General features: G+C 32.7%; 1 protein-coding gene across 2 annotated transcripts in view; it reads right to left on the reverse strand.

Annotated features, from left to right (window-relative positions):
* The window catches only part of LOC107453200 (early endosome antigen 1), a 75,377-nt gene extending 55,959 nt beyond the window's left edge, over positions 1-19,418 (reverse strand). Inside the window, exons 1-2 of one of the 2 annotated variants that reach the window (XM_016069926.3) lie at positions 19,334-19,418; positions 16,082-16,155 (exon numbers count right to left, since the gene is read on the reverse strand). The gene's annotated coding sequence lies outside the window, so the exon portion shown is untranslated. Of the gene's footprint in view, positions 1-16,081; positions 16,156-18,759; positions 18,778-19,333 lie in introns of those variants that run through there. The other variant, XM_016069927.3, reaches the window with a different exon arrangement.
* Positions 19,419-20,579: the final 1,161 nt, after the last annotated feature.

The raw sequence follows: 20,579 nt of genomic DNA on the forward strand, positions 1-20,579 counted from the left end.
ATTTAACATTTTAAGCAAAACAGTAAAAGTTTATACTGACTCCATCTGTCTTGACTTGGTTTTAACAGCATTTACAGTATTTGGAATCTGCAGAAAACTTTTCTGAAAAGATATTCTGAACTTCATGTAGGTGACAACAAGACATGGTATAGTTCGTTCACCAGGAGTTGAGACTTGGCTCCACCTCCTCGGACGCAGAGTTCATTTCAGCGCGGGGGAGTAAGAGGAAAAACATCTACGTTGTTGAAATTGAGACAACCCTTAATTTGCGCCAAACACAGAAAATGAATTCTTTTTCACTTACTTTGCTTTATCATCTGCTAATATACCTTTTGTTACACTAGATAATTAAATATAGTTTAAATTTAGAAAGTGTTGTTCTCCCAGCGAAATGTCTCATAAAGGACAAACTATTCACTCAAAAGAAAGAAATATCATAAAAAATAGTGTAAAATATCATCAAATTTAGGAAATATTCATTGTTAAAAAAATGCACATAAAGTTTGCGAAATAAATATTTTTGCCAAACGATCGCTAAATAGCAACATTGTTCAGGATTGCTCACAACTTTCTCCCAAAAATAGCGAAATAGTATCGTCGCATACCACGTGATGAAGGCGGAGCCAAGTGCCAACTCCTGGTGAACGAGCTATAATTTATCCATCCGTTTGCTCCTTAGGATGTTTTCCTTCTTTTGGTAAACACGTGACCAACAATGTTGAGGTCAGTCAGTAAACAATATATATATNGGATAAAATGTTCGCCATCCATTGAGGTGAACCGGGTGCGAATCCCAGCGATGGCTCAGGGGATAAAATGTTCGCCATCCATTGAGGTGAACCGGGTACGAATCCCAGCGATGGCTCAGGGGATAAAATGTTCGCCATCCATTGAGGTGAACCGGGTGCGAATCCCAGCGATGGCTCAGGGGATAAAATGTTCGCCATCCATTGAGGTGAACCGGGTACGAATCCCAGCGATGGCTCAGGGGATAAAATGTTCGCCATCCATTGAGGTGAACCGGGTGCGAATCCCAGCGATGGCTCAGGGGATAAAATGTTCGCCATCCATTGAGGTGAACCGGGTACGAATCCCAGCGATGGCTCAGGGGATAAAATGTTCGCCATCCATTGAGGTGAACCGGGTGCGAATCCCAGCGATGGCTCAGGGGATAAAATGTTCGCCATCCATTGAGGTGAACCGGGTACGAATCCCAGCGATGGCTCAGGGGATAAAATGTTCGCCATCCATTGAGGTGAACCGGGTGCGAATCCCAGCGATGGCTCAGGGGATAAAATGTTCGCCATCCATTGAGGTGAACCGGGTACGAATCCCAGCGATGGCTCAGGGGATAAAATGTTCGCCATCCATTGAGGTGAACCGGGTGCGAATCCCAGCGATGGCTCAGGGGATAAAATGTTCGCCATCCATTGAGGTGAACCGGGTACGAATCCCAGCGATGGCTCAGGGGATAAAATGTTCGCCATCCATTGAGGTGAACCGGGTGCGAATCCCAGCGATGGCTCAGGGGATAAAATGTTCGCCATCCATTGAGGTGAACCGGGTACGAATCCCAGCGATGGCTCAGGGGATAAAATGTTCGCCATCCATTGAGGTGAACCGGGTGCGAATCCCAGCGATGGCTCAGGGGATAAAATGTTCGCCATCCATTGAGGTGAACCGGGTACGAATCCCAGCGATGGCTCAGGGGATAAAATGTTCGCCATCCATTGAGGTGAACCGGGTGCGAATCCCAGCGATGGCTCAGGGGATAAAATGTTCGCCATCCATTGAGGTGAACCGGGTACGAATCCCAGCGATGGCTCAGGGGATAAAATGTTCGCCATCCATTGAGGTGAACCGGGTGCGAATCCCAGCGATGGCTCAGGGGATAAAATGTTCGCCATCCATTGAGGTGAACCGGGTACGAATCCCAGCGATGGCTCAGGGGATAAAATGTTCGCCATCCATTGAGGTGAACCGGGTGCGAATCCCAGCGATGGCTCAGGGGATAAAATGTTCGCCATCCATTGAGGTGAACCGGGTACGAATCCCAGCGATGGCTCAGGGGATAAAATGTTCGCCATCCATTGAGGTGAACCGGGTGCGAATCCCAGCGATGGCTCAGGGGATAAAATGTTCGCCATCCATTGAGGTGAACCGGGTACGAATCCCAGCGATGGCTCAGGGGATAAAATGTTCGCCATCCATTGAGGTGAACCGGGTGCGAATCCCAGCGATGGCTCAGGGGATAAAATGTTCGCCATCCATTGAGGTGAACCGGGTACGAATCCCAGCGATGGCTCAGGGGATAAAATGTTCGCCATCCATTGAGGTGAACCGGGTGCGAATCCCAGCGATGGCTCAGGGGATAAAATGTTCGCCATCCATTGAGGTGAACCGGGTACGAATCCCAGCGATGGCTCAGGGGATAAAATGTTCGCCATCCATTGAGGTGAACCGGGTGCGAATCCCAGCGATGGCTCAGGGGATAAAATGTTCGCCATCCATTGAGGTGAACCGGGTGCGAATCCCAGCGATGGCTCAGGGGATAAAATGTTCGCCATCCATTGAGGTGAACCGGGTGCGAATCCCAGCGATGGCTCAGGGGATAAAATGTTCGCCATCCATTGAGGTGAACCGGGTGCGAATCCCAGCGATGGCTCAGGGGATAAAATGTTCGCCATCCATTGAGGTGAACCGGGTACGAATCCCAGCGATGGCTCAGGGGATAAAATGTTCGCCATCCATTGAGGTGAACCGGGTACGAATCCCAGCGATGGCTGGTTGATACGAATCCACATCCGGGAAGTACCGAGCACAGTTCTGACGTGAAATATCCTCAGTGGTAGACGGATCATGGGTTAAAGTCCCTTTGCCGTCAGGCCATCCGTAGGAGGTTCTCGTGGTCTTCCTCGCAATGTTACGCAAATGCGGGTTAGTTCCATCAAAAAGTCCTCCACGAGGGAAAATTTCTCCCAGTACTTGATCCCTTGTCTTCTGGATTGTGTTCAAAATTACAAGACCAAGGAGTTGAACATTAGTAGTCGTAAACCCAAAAATTAGGTCGACTGTTCAACGACGGTTATAAAATAAAATGTCTATTTACACTGAAAAATATTGATTTTGCACAGAATTTTTCGGATCTTCCACTATTTAATTTTTTTTTCTTCATTAAAATGAAAACTAAATTATTAAACTTGTTTTTTAAATATTTGAAACGGAAACAATTAATCTATTTGCATCAAAATGTTTCCTTTTAATAAACTCGCATAGCTAAAAAAAAATAGCTCAGAAAATGTTGCAAATACCAAGTTAACGAACTTCAGATACGGCATACTTTGAAAGAAAAAAAAACTTTTTAACTTATCTCCTGTTTATATTAGACCCCTGGCTGAGACAAAAACAACAATTAAGAATCTTTTTTTAAGGTGAATAACTGATAAGAACGTGAATCTCCACCTTGGCGACTAATTCACATCTTGAGTGGCGTGGTATGGAAAAAAATTGGACAGCATTCACAAAGTTAACACCTCGCATACAACTCGTGAGAAAAACTGAAGAAAAATACAGATGTTTATTTTCCACTGGGGTGAAATTTGATTTTCCGCAGCATTCTTAATGGCGGTCCTCCACAGATCTTCTCTCAATGCACGAACTGGTCGAAATCCAAAGTGTTGTCAAACTTTAGCTGGGTGAGATGGTGTTTTTCTAATTGTTTACTCGCCTAAAGAGTAGATTGTGAACGGGGTCTATTTCTGGGACCAAAGATATGCGAAGAAGGCGGGAACTTAAACTATTAGTGTCTGCTGTTTAAGTTATCGTCTGCTACAGACAGGTACCGCTAACATCTCTGGTATGGCGGCTTTTACCCAGTTGGCAAACTCCCTGTTTTCAAAGTGGTCAACAAGCGTTTGAAAGAGATCGTAAAAATTTTGAACTATCCGCTTTTGACAACAATACTGCTTGGTATTCGGGGTTAAGGAATTAAAAACGTAAATAATAGTTAAAGAACTACTCGTGACAGTTTAATAAACTCTCGATTTAAAAATGAGAAATCCAATATTTTTATAGTATAAACTATTTAATCAAGCACGCATGTAATCAATGAAGTGAATTATTAATAAATAATTATGTGAAAGAAAATACTTAGTGAAGTTTTATAAGTCAATTTTAAAGTTTATATATTGGCGATAGAAAATAAGTATTATATTAGTAATATTTATTATTATTTAACATTAAACATTTATTTTCGCTAACTTCCAATTATCGAGGATTTGTACTTTTGGGGTCAGAAGACGACATTCTTCTAAAGGTTACTACTCACTGACTGTTTGTCGCCAAATGCACTTGGAATTTTCTTCCACTACAAAAACATTTAAAGATAGTCACTTATTACATTTATCCACGGAGATCACTGACATATGACCTGATTAAATGAATCAATGTTATTTAGTTAAATAAATTAAAATATGATCTTTTTTTAAATCTAATCAAATTTATTAATTTTTCAAGAATTTTAACTATACCCTTCTTTTATTTTTCACTGATTGGAGAGAAAATGCAGAAATAAAAAAAAAATTATATGATTTTTTTAAATCCGTATGGCTAGGACAAAACAAATTGCAAGTGTTAATAAGTTGAAGAGATTAGTCACTTAGACTATTCAGCTTATAACTCAGCATATGATAAAAAAACACAGCAGAAATCTATGTTATTTAATTGAAGTATTGCCTAAGCCAAATTTCGATCAGGCATCAATGGGAAAAAATAAAAAAATTTATCAAACATTTCTTAGTTACATAGCAACTGAGAGAAATTTGATAAAACTTTCCTTAAAGATACTTAAGAAAATTTTCCTTAAGCATCACAGTGTTACGAATTTACTATCAAAATATTCGACTACCAAGTAAAAAATTCGGTCGAAATTTAAAAAAAAATTTTTTGAATAATTCTTAGTTGCCTAGCCATGAAAAGAAATTTGATTAAAAAAAACTTTCCTTGGAGGGTGGTACTTCGCAAAATGTTCCCTTAGCATAACCGAGTTTATCAAAAATGGAATATTCAATTACAATTTCGACATTTATATAAAAATTAAGGAATTTTGTTAAATGCTTCTCAGTTGCTTAGGAATACCGAGAGATTTAATGAAACTTTCCTTAAATAGTGGATGCTATGCAATATTTCTTCTTTAGATCACGTGGTGCTACATTGTTATCTAAAACTTGATTACCATTTAAAGAATTTTATTATATGTTTCTCAGTTGTCCAATAATGGAGGACAACTTGATAAAATTATCTTAAATCGTGGATATTTTAACGATTTTAGTATTTATATTTGGCAACTTCGTTATCGAAAAGTTAACTACCACTATATTTAACAAAGTAAATCAATATAAGCATTAATTAGGAAAACATTTTTTAATTCAATTCAAATATGATTTATATTTTCATTTGAATAAAAAGAATAAATAAACTCAAAATGAGTTTGAAGTGAATGTTTAAAAAAAAAATTTTTTTTTATCATTCTTTACATGCCACAGTTTCAGAAACGGCATACTATGGACTATGGATCACAAAGACATGCCTCATTTAACAGATTATACTTGTTTCTCATAAACTCTTGCCTTAAAATGTCATTTTTTTTTCATTTTTAATGATTGAACGAAAATAAAGAAAAACCAAATCATTTAAAATATACAAAAATCTATCTTCTTTACATGGTGGCAAGTTGCCAACAATGAAAACGACTTATTCTTATGACTGATGCATACAAGGAGACAGTTGACATAAATAAACACTTTTAAAATAAGATTGTATAACTACTGTAATTTAATTGTAAATTTAGAATGCAACTCCGTTGCTAAGATCTTTTTATCATGCGGGAATCTTTTTTTTTTAAGTTCTCCATAAATGCTTTTGAAGTGTCGTTCAACTGTGCTATTTTTTAAAGGGTATTTCAGGTTTTGAAATTACAACCTTAAGCAACATACAATCTTTAGACCAAAAGTTATTCTGTGCATTGTTACTTGGTAGTGATAATATCAATGCCTATTTAAAGCAACAAAGCTGCTAACTATTTCTTAATAAATTCCATTTGTGCCTATTACAATGCTCTCTATTATATTTTGTCAAGGTAAACGATGACATTCCGTTATTTGTATGTCTAAATTTATAATTATATTTTGTTTTGAATTTATAAGTAAACGTTGAGGAAATATTGTTTATTTGCCCATACAATCAAAACAAATAACGTATTTGCTGCAACAAGCCTAATATCCATATTCTTGTGGCTTTTAAACTCAATTCTGAAGACAAAAGGATTCTGAATCAAAAAACCTTCATATCCCTATTTTTTGTCACTTTTAAACTGAAGACAAGGAAATCCTGAACCAAAAAACCTTCATATCCCTATTTTTGTCACTTTTAAACTGAAGACAAGGAGATCCTGAATCAATAAACCTTCATATCAATAGTTTTGTCACATTCAAATTCAATTCTGAAAAAAGATCCTGAATCAAAAAACCTTCATATCCCTATTTTTGTCACTTTTAAACTGAAGACAAGGAGATCCTGAATCAATAAATCTTCATATCAATATTTTGTCACTTTCAAACTCAATTCTGAAAACAAAAGGATCCTGAATAAATAAACCTTCATATTTTTGTAGTTTTTTATTAATCCAATTATGAAGACAAGGTAACTCATGAGTTAATATCGTTGCAAATTGAATATGTAGAGGGCTGTTACAGGAAGAAAACGATAACCCTCTAATTTACCATGCCATGCTTCATATGGACGCTTTATAACAGCAAAGTGGTCCGTGTTAATTTAATCATTTTGCTAGGTAATATCGATTTTTCAACAAACTAATAAAAATATATTTCACATTGTACGATTTCTTATTATTTTTTAGCCTTTATATGCAAAGAAAATTTAGATACTTTAATCCAATAAATATTTAACTATTTAAATGAATCTTAAGTAGCTAAATCTTCATTGAAAATAGTATTTCTAAAACTGATCCTATTCATAAAAGTAACAAAGCTTTCAAATTTTCTTCTACAAACTATAGAGTTAGAGCAAAATTTTAATTAAAATAATTAGAACCCTTTTTGAAAGTTTTGATTCGACCCTTTTAAAATCTCGAATATAACCCGATTTTTGATGATGAGATCGTAAATTTATGGTATGTCGGGTGTATAAGTCGACCGCTTAAAACTCCTAATATGAAAACTTCTGAAGTTAAAAAAAATTGGCAAAACGTGGATTCAAATGTTATTGTAAAAGTTTTTAAAAACTAGCGGAAATTCGAATTTTTCGATTGGAGTGAAGACGAATTTTTGTGGAACTCAGCAGATGAGGATGAAATAGAATCTATTGTAGAGTAGAATCTGTATGACGACACTGCTAACGTATCCAACACAGATGATGTTCTGGAATTTTTACATTTTCAGTTTTATGGTTTATTTTAAATGTTTTCATTATTTTTTCATAATTTTTGAAAGAGGTAAATAGATGAACAGTTATTCGTATCTATCTCATTGTTTAAAATCATCAATATTTCATGATCAGCTAATGTCCAACTTTATTACTGATGTATAAGTTAAACATCTGACGAAGATTATGAAAGGGGCAAGTTGACAGACAGTTATATATCTATCTCATTGTTTAAAATCATCAATATTTCATGATCAGCTAATGTCCAACTTTATTACTGGTGTATAAGTCAAGCATCTGACGAAGATTTTGAAAGGGGCAAGTTGACAGACAGTTATTCATATCTATCTCATTGCTTAAAATTCATCAATATTTCATGATCAGCTAATGTTCAACTTTATTACTGGTGTATAAGTCAAACATCTGACGAAGATTTTGAAAGGGGCAAGTTGACAGACAGTTATTCATATCTATCTCATTGCTTAAAATTCATCAATATTTCACGATCGGCGAATGTCCAACTTTATTATCGGTTTAAATAGAACCCCAGACTAAATTAATCATAAATAAATCATAAAATTGTGGGGGTTTGAAAAGCCCACTTATACACTGAAATATACGGTAATTTAGTTGAACACACAAGTATCTAACGAGGAATCTTCAAAAGCATTCTGAAAGGAAGATCATAAAATAAGAATGAAATAGAAAGAAGATTGACTTTTAAATGATGAAAGTTTCTTTTTATGACAAAACATTAATTCAATGCTACGGATGATATTTTTTAGTAATTAAGGTTAAAATTAGTAATATAAAGTAATATAAATAATGCTTCCTTAATGTTTTTTGGGAATTGTCATTGTTCAAGGTAAAATACTCTCCCAAATGCTATTTAGTGTTCTAGTACTCTCCGAAAAATTGACTCTAAGTTGAACCGTAACACCGATACTTTGAAGAATAATCTAGGTTATATGTATATGAACCATAACCATTGAATGAAATATATTTAAGGGCTTAAAATAAACCATGCCATGCTTTCGTAGGAAACAAACCAAAGTTGAACCATAGTATCTCATAGTCAAATTTAAGAAGTACGATAGGAAGGTTCAACTCACTCCCACGTTACGGTTGCAGCAAATTTTGACAATTTGTTGCTCAAAGTTTAATAGTAATTGGTCTTCGGCGAATAAAAGACGTATTTAAGCTGAAGTTTGAAATTTGTTATTGGGGAAGAAACAGTAATTTTGATAGAGAAAATAATGGTAATAACAACCCACCCTCTTATTCTCTAAGACACAAATGCGTATGTTTATAGATAGTTAGAAAAAGCCGATAATTTTCTTTCTTTTTTTTTTTTTTTTTTTTTTTTTTTTTTTTTNTTTTTTTTTTTTTTTTTTTTTTTTGCGTATTGCATGGCTAACAAGGAATTGAAATATCAAGCTAGTGAGCAAACATGAGCACGAACGCTTAAACATACATGATTGCAAATTCATGTTTTTAACTTAAAATTCATGATTGTAATTTTTTTTTCTTGGGTGGACAATCAAAAGTTGAAACAAACTGAGCTACAAGTTGGGTAAAAGTGAAACGTATATGACAAAAAATTCGTAGAGGCAAAGTCTTATATATTTATATTTTAATTACGTTATTAAGTTAGACAGGTTCAATAATATTGCAGAGTTATATTTTAGCTTCGATAATGCTTCATTATTAACGCAGGAAAAATTTATATTTTTTCTACTAAAATCAGCCTGCTTATTATGGTTATATATATATANTATATATATATATATATTTACTTTTTTCATTAGTTTTATTTCGCTTTTTTTCTGTTGTTGTTGAAAAAAAGAACTTGTGGCGTAACTACCACTTCGAATATTAAACATCAATTCACTGGCATATTAAACACGCTCTCTTGATTCAATCACGAGGTACCTTTTGATAGATGAAGGTTGGCATGGTCGATAACTCCGCCCCCCACAAACTTACAATTTTTGTCACTCTAAGCACTGAAATCTATAATTGTTTGTTTCGAATGTAATTTTCAAGTGGCACTAAATAGCGTTGATCTTGAATCGAAAATAATTCACGAAAATTATTGTTTAAAGTACTAACTTACTTCCTCAACTTGAAAAATTTATTACGAAATTATAACAAACTAGCTATGTACCATTTAATTTCAGCTTCTCTATTTCTCTCAAGCTTAACAGTTTTTCTTATTTGTTTTGTAGATTAGGATTCTCGAATAATATTTTTTTTCCTTTGAAGGCGATATATATTTAATTATTGATATTTTACTTTCCCAGAATAAAGGAAAACACATAAATTTACTAAATTTTCAAAATAGTTTCATTGCGGTTAAAACAGAGAATTTTTCAGAAATATAATTTTTATTTTCCAAAACAAATTTTTAATTCAATCACAAAAATTACAAAACCAATTAAACTTTATATATTTTGCGTGGTTTCAAATTCAAGTTTCGGATTTCCAGAAGTTTAACTGATTTCCAATTACTGGTATTTAATCACTTTTATTATGAAATCAATGCGTTGGTAAAATCTTTGACCATGATAGCTTTTTTTTTTCTTTTTAGATATATTGTAAAATTTTGTAAGGTCTTGTTAATCTAAAATGAAACATGTTATTGTTGCATTTTAGATATATCCAAATGAATGTATTTTGAAATCTAAGAAAAACATATTTTTACAACTTAAAATTACGTCATTTTAAATGACAAAATCCGAAATTTGATCGAATTAAGGCGTATAAAATTTAAATTTTAATTTCTCAAACATTATTCAAATAGTGATTTTGTCATTTAAAATTGCACAGTTCAGAATGATGTAAAAACATTACTTTTCAAAATTTCCACGATCCTTATCAAATGAAAGAATAATTATAAAATTATTTTTATAATTATCCTCATTTAAACAGAAAATCACCAAGAAAAATTACAATAAGGTATCTTATTTTTGAAACTAATTTAAATAACAAACTAAAAATTACTCAAAATTAAGTATAATGTGTCCTTTTTAAAAATATACATTTTTCTCAAAAATGAGTATATAATTTCAAGCATGTTGATAATTAATACACATTCAACATTGATTACAATGGATTTCCAAATTCGACTATTTTTATGTCGGAGATATTAACAAAATGAACACAATATTTATCTATTTAGAGAAATCATTTTTAAAAATGCTTAAATTGAATGAAATGTATATAAATAAAAGGTTTTACGGGATATTTTGTATGTTTTTCGAACTGCGCTTTAAAAATAGCACCAGCATGCATACAAAGATGGACTAAAACAAAGAAGTATCCAATCATGGAGCGAAACCAGCCTGAATTTCAAAACTCGCCTATCTCTGTGTAGTAGAGGCCTCTAGTATTATAATTGCAAACATAATAAAATACAAATTTAAAAGTTTGTCCCATTAAAAAAATACAGGGTTATTCATAATTCCCTCCGCCTGTAAACGCCATTTTTCTTTACTACAACTGGCTTCATAGGTACATGTTACTGCCATCTATCGGCAGCTGCTTAAATTAAAATTTGAATACTTGCGGAATAATTCATATGCTCTTTTTTGCCATATTCGTCTTCGCTTTGCCATATTCGCTATAACGCTTCGAAACCCCGGAGGGAATTATGAATAACCCTGTATATTACCATCATAGATCATAAAATGAAACATGTATTGATTTAGTGTCAAAATTTACAATACTAAAAATTATAAATTCTTCAAAATTTAGTATACTTTAAGGATGAATTCGTTAATTGAACTGATTTTTGCGGCCATGCATGGGATCTTGGATGACCACACTAAGAACTGCTCAGAAAATTTTACTTTGGGTTGCAAACAATTACAATTTTTTTTCTAGTTCCTACGAAAAACGTTTATAAAATTCATACAATTGATAATGATAGTATTTAAGTTTACTGAAAGGAATAAAAGAATAACCTTTATAAAAGTAAAGAAGAAGCTTTATAAATTTAAAATATTTAACACTAATCAGTTGTAAACTAAATATTATAGAATTACAAATTCAACCAAAAATATTTCACCTAAATTTTAAGCTGAGGTCATCAAACTGAAGGTAATTTTAACTTCTTGTATGGGGCTTTAAATTAGCAAACCTTAGGTTTGAATTAACTCAAATGACGTTGACCCCTTAGTGGCTTTTTTCCAAACTGTTAATGACACGAGTCTATTGTTCAAATAAACACAGATAGCATTGTTTTTTTTTTCCAAGTGGTATCAAAAAATTAAAACAACTTCCTGTTTCGTCGCTTCTTTTTAATGAAAGATATTTTTTTATCTTAAGCATTTTATTATTATCAAAGAAATATTTCAGTTATTTGAGATTATATGGGCTATCATGATAACCATAAAAACTGTTAATATTAAATTCACTCAAAAAAATAAAAAAAACAACACATAAAATTGACTTTACAAAATGCGATGCATGCAACATTCTAGTGTAGCTTAATGTTAGAAACATTTTATGAAAAATTATAATTTATATAAATTATGAACAATAAAATAGTTTATTTTTTTATTTCAAATATTTGCATATTTTTTAATGAAAAATTAATCCAAATAATTGTTAAAAATGAGTACAACATTATAAACACTTGTAATTTGACTGTGTAATTTAATTCGGTTAAATATAAACGTTGGTAATTTAATTTTATAAGTTCACATCTTCGACAGATGATTGCCAGATTTTTTATATATTTATAATCCATTAATTAACCCACACAAAAGTAATTATTACGGTTAAAGCTAATTATCGCGCAGTAAATATACAAACATTTTTCAACACTTTTAATTTTTAAAAACTAATCAGTAAAAATTTCAGTCCATTGTTAGTTTTCGAATTTTTGTTTAGATTTTTCTTAAGAAGAACAGAAAATTAAACAATTCTAGACCATTCTCAGTAGATCCGATCTTTATGCGTACGAACGATAACCTGATTTGCGAGTTATTCGTGGGTAAATATTTTCCAGCAATCAAAGACCTCTGAATGCAATTTTTTTTTCATACGAAAAATTGCAATCAGTGAGAAAGTCTTCAAAATTTAACTAAGGGGCAGCACCCCCTGATCGCTGCTCCCGCCAAACCTCGGAACTGTTTTCGCTTCCTTTCGGAGTGGTTTTCAAATATTAGCTCATTAGATACTTGTGGGTTTTAGTCTAGTTTTGTATTGCTGATACGAAATTATAAATTTCAGATTTTTTTTGTCAGATAATATTCTTTATTCTTACAGAAACACTTTAAACACTTTTATCCTAACACAAACTCGTAAAATGAATGAAAACCAAAACAGTTAGGAAAATGAAAAATAGAAAGTATAGCTGACCAATCCCGGTAGATAAAACGTATCGCTCTCCAGCAGTAGTTATGAAGCAGCATTAAAACTTAAATGTAACTAAGTTATTATTTATATTGATATATTAAATATAACTAAGTTATTATTTATATTAATATATTACTATAACTAAGTTAATATTGATCCTGCTTAAACTGAGATGTATAGTTGAAACAAAAATGTAGAAAAATGTGCTATGTTTAACTGTTCGCTGTTAACTGCTTATTTCATCCCAACTTATTGATCGGTTTGTTGCCGCATCTCGCTATAAACGCAAGAAAAGAATTTTCATTCAGGTAGGTATTTTTACTTACGTCGCACTAGAACTGTACAACGGGATATTGGCGACGAATTTTCATTAAGAATTTAAAAACATAAACAGCTTACTAGCTTTGCATATCAGTTCTTTGTTATATGCAAAAGGTACTTAAATAACTTTGCCGACATAGAACCCTCTAAAGAGTATAGCGTTTGAGCGAATTTTGTGCATAGGTATTGTGATCTATGCACTCAATGATGTTAAAAACGACTACAATCACAGTGACTAAATTTCGAAATAATTATATATAACCAAAAATATTTCACCTAAANATATATATATAGCACAATAAAAACAAAGAGAAAAACGAAGAAAATTAATAAGTTTTATTAACTGCGCATAAGCTGCAAATATATAGAACTCAGAGTTTATATATATATATATATATATATATATACTAAAGATTCCTACCCTAACAAAGCAACAAGGATTTCGCCCAATAAGTAGCACTCTTCTGTTTCGCTTCGATAACCTCTATTCGAGGGGTAAATCCGGGTACTGTACCTCCCATCTCTCCTTTCCCTTGATGTGTGTCTACGTCGGCCCACAAAAGCTATAGTGCAATGGAGGAAGCTATAGTGTAATGGATAATTACATCTATGACTGAGCAAAGTACTACGGGCCCTATGACGAAGTTTATTGCCTAATGACACCTCCGATAGTCAATCTTCATTTTAAAGAAATAAACTTCGAAAAATGTGTTTTGCTTAATCTATTTATGTAAAGTCAATGAAAAAGAGCAACAAATAATAATAATAAAAATTATAATTAATCTTCTTTAATTATGGTGTCATATGCCTTTCACTTTAGTGCCAATTATATTAATACCAATTTATAGATTATGAATTTCTTGTTTTACAGCACACTAAGAACGGGCATTCAGAAAGTAAATTATATTTAAATGAAGAAAAACTATACTCTTTTCAATGCATGAACATCGCGAATATTGTGGCATTATTTTTGCATTGTTTACTCTGTTCAGCCTTATTTAATATATTTGAAGCATTCAGTAAGCTTTGAAACGTTGAGATTGTACATTGTTTACATTACTGGTCAGCCCCAAGCTTTAAATAATAGCGGAAAATACAATTTATTACTTAGAAAGAAATAGCTTAGAGAAATAGCTTAGAAATAGCTTAGCTTAATTATTATATAACAATTATATAATTTTGTTTTTATCATACCTATTGCAGGATATTTTTAGAGTGTAATTCCGAACATTTTGATGACGAAATAAATTCCACTGTCCACAAATAATAAAATATTTATATGCCATGAAACTGTCCGAAAAGTTACTTGAATCTAATTTCTTGCCTTTAATAATTCATTAATAATTATCTTTTTTTCGATAATTAATTAATAAAGTATTAATTATATTAATTTTCCTTTGTAATTAAATATTCCGACCAGCGAAGTAAATCCAATTATATTTGCCAAGACAATCGCTTTTCAAAAAAATAAAAAGGAACAAAAAAAATTATTAAATATAAATTTTTAAGCTATAAATTTATAACAAATGTTTACATGGGCAAAAGATCCAAAAAATATGAGAAAAATACGAGATTTTTAAAAGCGAATAAATTCGTCTTAATATTGCTCAATATATTGAACGCAGTGTCTCAGTTGATTATGTTAACAACAAATAGCTTATCTAGTAATAATTTATATTTCAGAGTCCTGAAAAAAACTATTTCTTCCAGGATACAGGAAGAAAGTTTAAAAAAACCGGAAATGATGGAAGAAAATGGACAAAATAAAAGAAATAAAAAATGTCAAAATATAATTGTTTAATGATAACTATTTAAAAACCTATTATAATAATTAGTTTTGAATTTGTAGTTATGACATCCTTTTTTTCTTAAGCAATATGTAGTTTTATATCTATAAATTATGTGAATTTATATTTTATTTTTCGAAATTTAATAGTGATTTTTTTTTCAATTAAAATAAACTAATACTAATAATATACTATAAATTCACACTGAAGTTATAACAGTAAAGCTTAAAAAAAGATATTATAAAACAACCGAAATGTGAAAAATTCTCTGAGTGAAATGTTATCTTTGAAAACTCACAAGTTTAATTTAAAATAAAAACTCTATAATTGAAAATGCATTTTAAAATGTGCATGAATATTTTCATGATTTTCAGATCAAATATTAAAATAGCCTTATGAGTTGTTTACCACTTTTTCAAATTTTATTTAATAATTATATAAGGCTAATGATTTGATTAGGTATGTAAAAAATAAATCTGTATTAAAAATATATATTGGTAAAAACCTGTAGCGTACTATATCACAGCATTTGGTTATGAAAATTAGTATGCTATTTGCAATCGTGGTTTGTAGTACAATACAATATACTATTTTATTGTAATATTTAAAAAGCTCTTTATGTAATTTTAAAATAAAATTCTGCAACACTCTTTTATGCAAAATATTGAGAAAAAACTAATATTTGTTTTAATTTTTTCATTTCACTTTTTGCTTTCCATTTTGATTTATTTACAAATTATTCATTAAATGAATTAGAAACTAACACTATTAATAAAAGTATTAGATTGCAACTAAATTTGATATTTTTTTAATTCAATATTGGCCATTTCTTTATTAAAAAAAAAGAGTTTCTTCCATTTTGACTGAAAGAAACCTATTTTTTGCGAGGTATTTTTTTCCATGGTGGTTCCACGGTGGAAAAAATTTTCCCTTATTTTAAATAAAAGCGTGCAATATCTTGAGCGAGCTATCTTATACTGTGCATATTGTTTCAAATTCCAATAACAAGCGTTCTTTGGCTCTAGCAAATAAAATAATACACCCTTATTTATATGCCCCATTGACATATGTACGTGACACTTAAACTATTGCAGACGTAGACTCAATTCATTCACTTTTCATTTACGTAAATAGCAGATCCCAAAACAAGAAGAAGAAAAAAAACTTACCTCGTATTACGATAGCTGCTTGAGTACGACGATTTTCTTTCGCTTAATTAATCCAAGGGTAGAGGGGGAGAGGACTGTCCAGATGAAAAAGATGAGAGCAATAATTAGCGAATTATGAGCAACTAGATGAGATTTCTTAAAAAAAATATAAATAAACAGTGGAAGAAAAAGAAAAAGTAATAATAAAGGAGAGATGGGTGTTGGAAAGCGTGAAGAAAGTTGAGAAGATGCTGAGGCTCTGCCATTGGAAGTACTAAGATCTTCCACTATTCTGGGATCGCCAATTTTGGAACGGAGTTCTGACACGCGGGGGCCTTCTACAAATTTAAACTAATACTCACTATAATAACTCCCGGATATAGTGAGCACATGGTTGTAATGAACAACTTAAGTGGTCCAGTCCGAACTGTAATTTAATTCATACGCTTATAGTGGACAGCTAAGAAATTGGTAGTTCGCTTATAGTGGACTCAAATTTCCTTTTTGAAAAAATTCAAAATAAGTGTTACAAAATGTTTAGTGTATGTGATACGTTCAAAATGTAATGAACGACTTAAGTGGTCCAGTCAGAACTAGGACTGGGCGATATTAGAAATTATATATCGTGATACATCGTCAGTTTTGCATCGCGATATAGCGATGTATCGCGATATAGTATTTTTGAATTTCATTTACTTGTAAGGCACAGAAAGTCAGATTTCTATCAAAACTTCATACTCAGATTGATTTAAATCAATTTATAAATTTGAAGATATATATGTTTTGCTTAAGAAAGATATTAAATAAATTGACTACAATGTACAAATCTTACTTAAAATATTTATTGAAATGTTTGTTTAGAAATTCATAATACGCGTAAAACAAAGTGTTTAAAACTTTTTTTAAAGCGTTTTTTACAAATTAATATTTTCTTGTACTATTATGCATAAATAATTACATAATTATTAAGTTCGATCGTAATGTTCAATTTTATAAATGAAACGTTAAAAATTACTTGTATGTTTAAAGCAAAGTGCTAAATAAATTTTAGAAAAAAAAACGCTTTTAAAGCACTATTTTTTATTATTATCATTTCAGTTATTATTACAGTTATTATTATTCAGTTACTATTATAGTTCATTTACGTCACACTAGAGCTGCACAATGGGCTATTGGCGACGGTCTGGGAAACATCCCTGAGGATGATCCGAAGACATGCCATCACAATTTTGATCCTCTGCCGATGGGATGGCACTCCCGCTTCGGTAGCTCGACGACCTGCACGCGAAGTCGAGCACTTTACGGTAGGACAGTTTAACGAGGACCAATACCGCACACCCTCGGTCCCTACGCAGACTGATCCAAGTGGTCACTCACCCGCACACTGACCGCAGCCAGTGATGCTTGACTTCGGTGATCTGCTGGGAACCGGGTCTTAACAATCAGTCCACTGTGAGACTCAGTAAATTTTTTTTACAGGGATACAGGGACACGGTAGGGCGCTGGGCCCATGTCCGGGAGTTCGTGAGTTTGAACCCCGCCGGCCGAAGACTCCCCGTGTAGTAAAGTGACTGATGCACGTTAAATCTGTCGAGTCGCAAAAGTCCTCCATGTTCCCATAACAAATCAAAACCTCTGGGGGTTCTGGATTGGAGATCGATCGTTCTCTGATTCAGGTCAAAATTACGATCTGCGGATGAATGATTGGGTGTATGAATGGGTATGAATGGGAAGAAGTCGAATTCTTGGCCATAGATGGCGCCACTGGAAAACAAGAACAATTGCATCCCCTGTGCCTAAACAGGCATACGTCAACAACAACAACCACTTCGTTAGAGTAATTTGAATGTTTTTTTTTAAACATTCCGAATCAAAAAATTTGTTCAGGGATACAATGACTTCTTTATAGCAATTTGAAAGTTTTTTAACGTTCCGATAAAAAAATTGTTACAGGGATACAACCACTTCGTTAGAGTAATTTAAATGTTTTTGAACGTTCCAAATAAAAAATTGTTTCAGGGATACAACCACTTCTTTACAGTAATATGAATGATTTTTAACTTTCCGATTAAAAAATTCGTTACTGGGATACAAACACTTCGTTATAGTAATTCGAATGTTTTTTAAAGCTCCGATTAATACATTGGTTTCAGGCATACAGCCACTTCTTTATAGTAATTTCAACGATTTTTAACCTTCCGATTAAAAATTTTTATCACAGAGATACAACTATTTCGTTATTAAAATCTGAATATTTTTTAACGTTCCGATTAAAAACTTCGTTACAGGAAGAAATGTGCTGTAAGGAAACTATGCTGTAAAGGAACTCTATATGTTCAGTTAGTTTATAATTCACAAAGCAAATTATGTACTATTGCAATCAATATTTCTAACAATACTGCTGCATTATGCTTATTGTTGGGTGTGCAGACGGTTCCCTATAAGGGAATTCGTTATGCAGATAGTTTACTATAATCACCGACAGTGGTAATAATGAGAATTTTATTTAAATTAAATAACTACACTAAAAAAAATTACTTTATGCACTTGAAAATCTCATTTGTCAAAGTGATTTACTCTCGCTTGACTAAAACTGCAATAGTAATTTTTCAATCCTTTATGAAGATATACATGCTTGAAAAACCTACTAAGATCTAAAAATTTACTCATAAACGGCCAAAATAACCACAAAAAATTACCTCTCATAGGTTTGTCAACCCTTGAAAATTTTTAAATAAATCTGCTCTTGTTTGTATTTGACCAATCTTCGTAAATGTCCTTAAAAATAAATTTCAAATTAATTGCATTAATTTGTTTACATCTTTTTATAACATGAGTAAATAAGAAATTATTGAATTCTTTCATTCAACAAATTATATTTCTTCGATAAAAAAAAATTTCCCATTACAGAAAGTTTAGTTCAAGGAGATCGAAATTCTTTATTTTGAAGATTTATGAAACCAATTAAAGTTCGCAATGTAACTTCAGAGCTCTAAACATTTGGTTGAGGTTAAATGGCATGCTCTAAGTTATCGAATAAAATACTTGTCCAGTTACTTCTGTGTCATCTTTTAAATGTATATAAGCAGAAACTTTAATTTTTGAGGCTGTTAATAGTAAAAAATTAAGGTTAAAAAGACATTTATTGCTTTAAGTAATTAACTGAGCTATATATTACTGAAATGAATAAGAAAAGAGTAAAAGTTTTAAATCAAACAAGTTCCATGATAGTTGAAATAACGTGAATATAACAAAAAAATGTAACAAACTTACATATAAAAGAGAGCAAAAATATATAAATAAATAAATGACGTTTTAACCAGCCAGTCCTAACGTCAAATATTAAACTGAGGAGTTGCCTTCCTTTTTTGTTATTTTGAACTGTGTTTGTCTTAGACAAGGGTGGCCGAGAAACGAAGATCCCTGACTAAAACAGATAAAGTCCTAGGTTCGAGTTCCAAAAACATCAGAAATCGCAAAAGATTAAAATAGCATTGATGAAAGTATCACTTTAATTAAGGGATGGCGTATTTAGAAGCTTTAAGGTCAGTTGCGATCAGCAATTTCCAGATTTAAATTTAACCGCTTTCTTAACACTGAGTATCTTCTGTTTCTATGAGGCACGAACTTGTGACTTCTTAAGGTTGTGTTTTTGGAGCCTCCTTAGTCCTTGTGGAGCTGAACTGAAACCACAAAGGAGAAGAGGGTAAGTAGGTAGGTACTTTATTTTCGTCACACTAGAGAAGCACAATAAGTTATTGACAAGGGTCTGGTAAACATCGCTGAGAATGATCCGAAAACATGCCATCACAATATGTGAGACCACTTCTTCAATCTAGACATATATCTGAAGGGGAAGGAAATTTTCTCCAGATCCTTGTAACCTTGATACTGCTCAGCAACCGACCATAGAACTTTCGATTCCACAGATTTCACGAGCACGCATATCGCATGTACTCAGAGAGTCTTAGTAGAGTCGAGGAACCTCGAACCCGGACCCCTCCGGTTCGGAGTCCGATTCTCTAACCACTGGGCTACAATGCCATCACAATTTTGATCCTCTGCAGAGGGGGTGGCACCCCCGCTTCGGTAGCCCAACGACCTGCACGTGAAGTCAATCACTGTACGGTAGAACAGTTTAACCAGGATCAATACCGCACACCCTCGGTCCATACGCAAACTGATTCAAGTGGTCACCCACCCGCACACTGACCGTAGCCAGTGATCCTTGACTTCGGTGATCTGCTGGGAGCCGGGTCTTAACAATCAGTCCACTGTGAGACTCTAAAAAAAAGAAGAAGGAAAAAAGATAACATAAAACAGCTTGGGGTTAAAAAGAAAGCTACTCCCACACATGCACAAAGTTCGACTCCATTTAACCCTAAGAAGCAACAAATTAACCCTAAAAATCACAACCAAAGTCATTTTTAGGTAGTTTTTATTTTTTATAATTTTAATTTATTTGGAGTCATTCCTATGTTATTTTAATACGTTCTGTAGCGGGGAGATAGCTGGTTCA

Source organism: Parasteatoda tepidariorum, chromosome 10 (genome assembly GCF_043381705.1).
Source record: "Parasteatoda tepidariorum isolate YZ-2023 chromosome 10, CAS_Ptep_4.0, whole genome shotgun sequence".
NCBI lineage: Eukaryota > Metazoa > Arthropoda > Arachnida > Araneae > Theridiidae > Parasteatoda > Parasteatoda tepidariorum.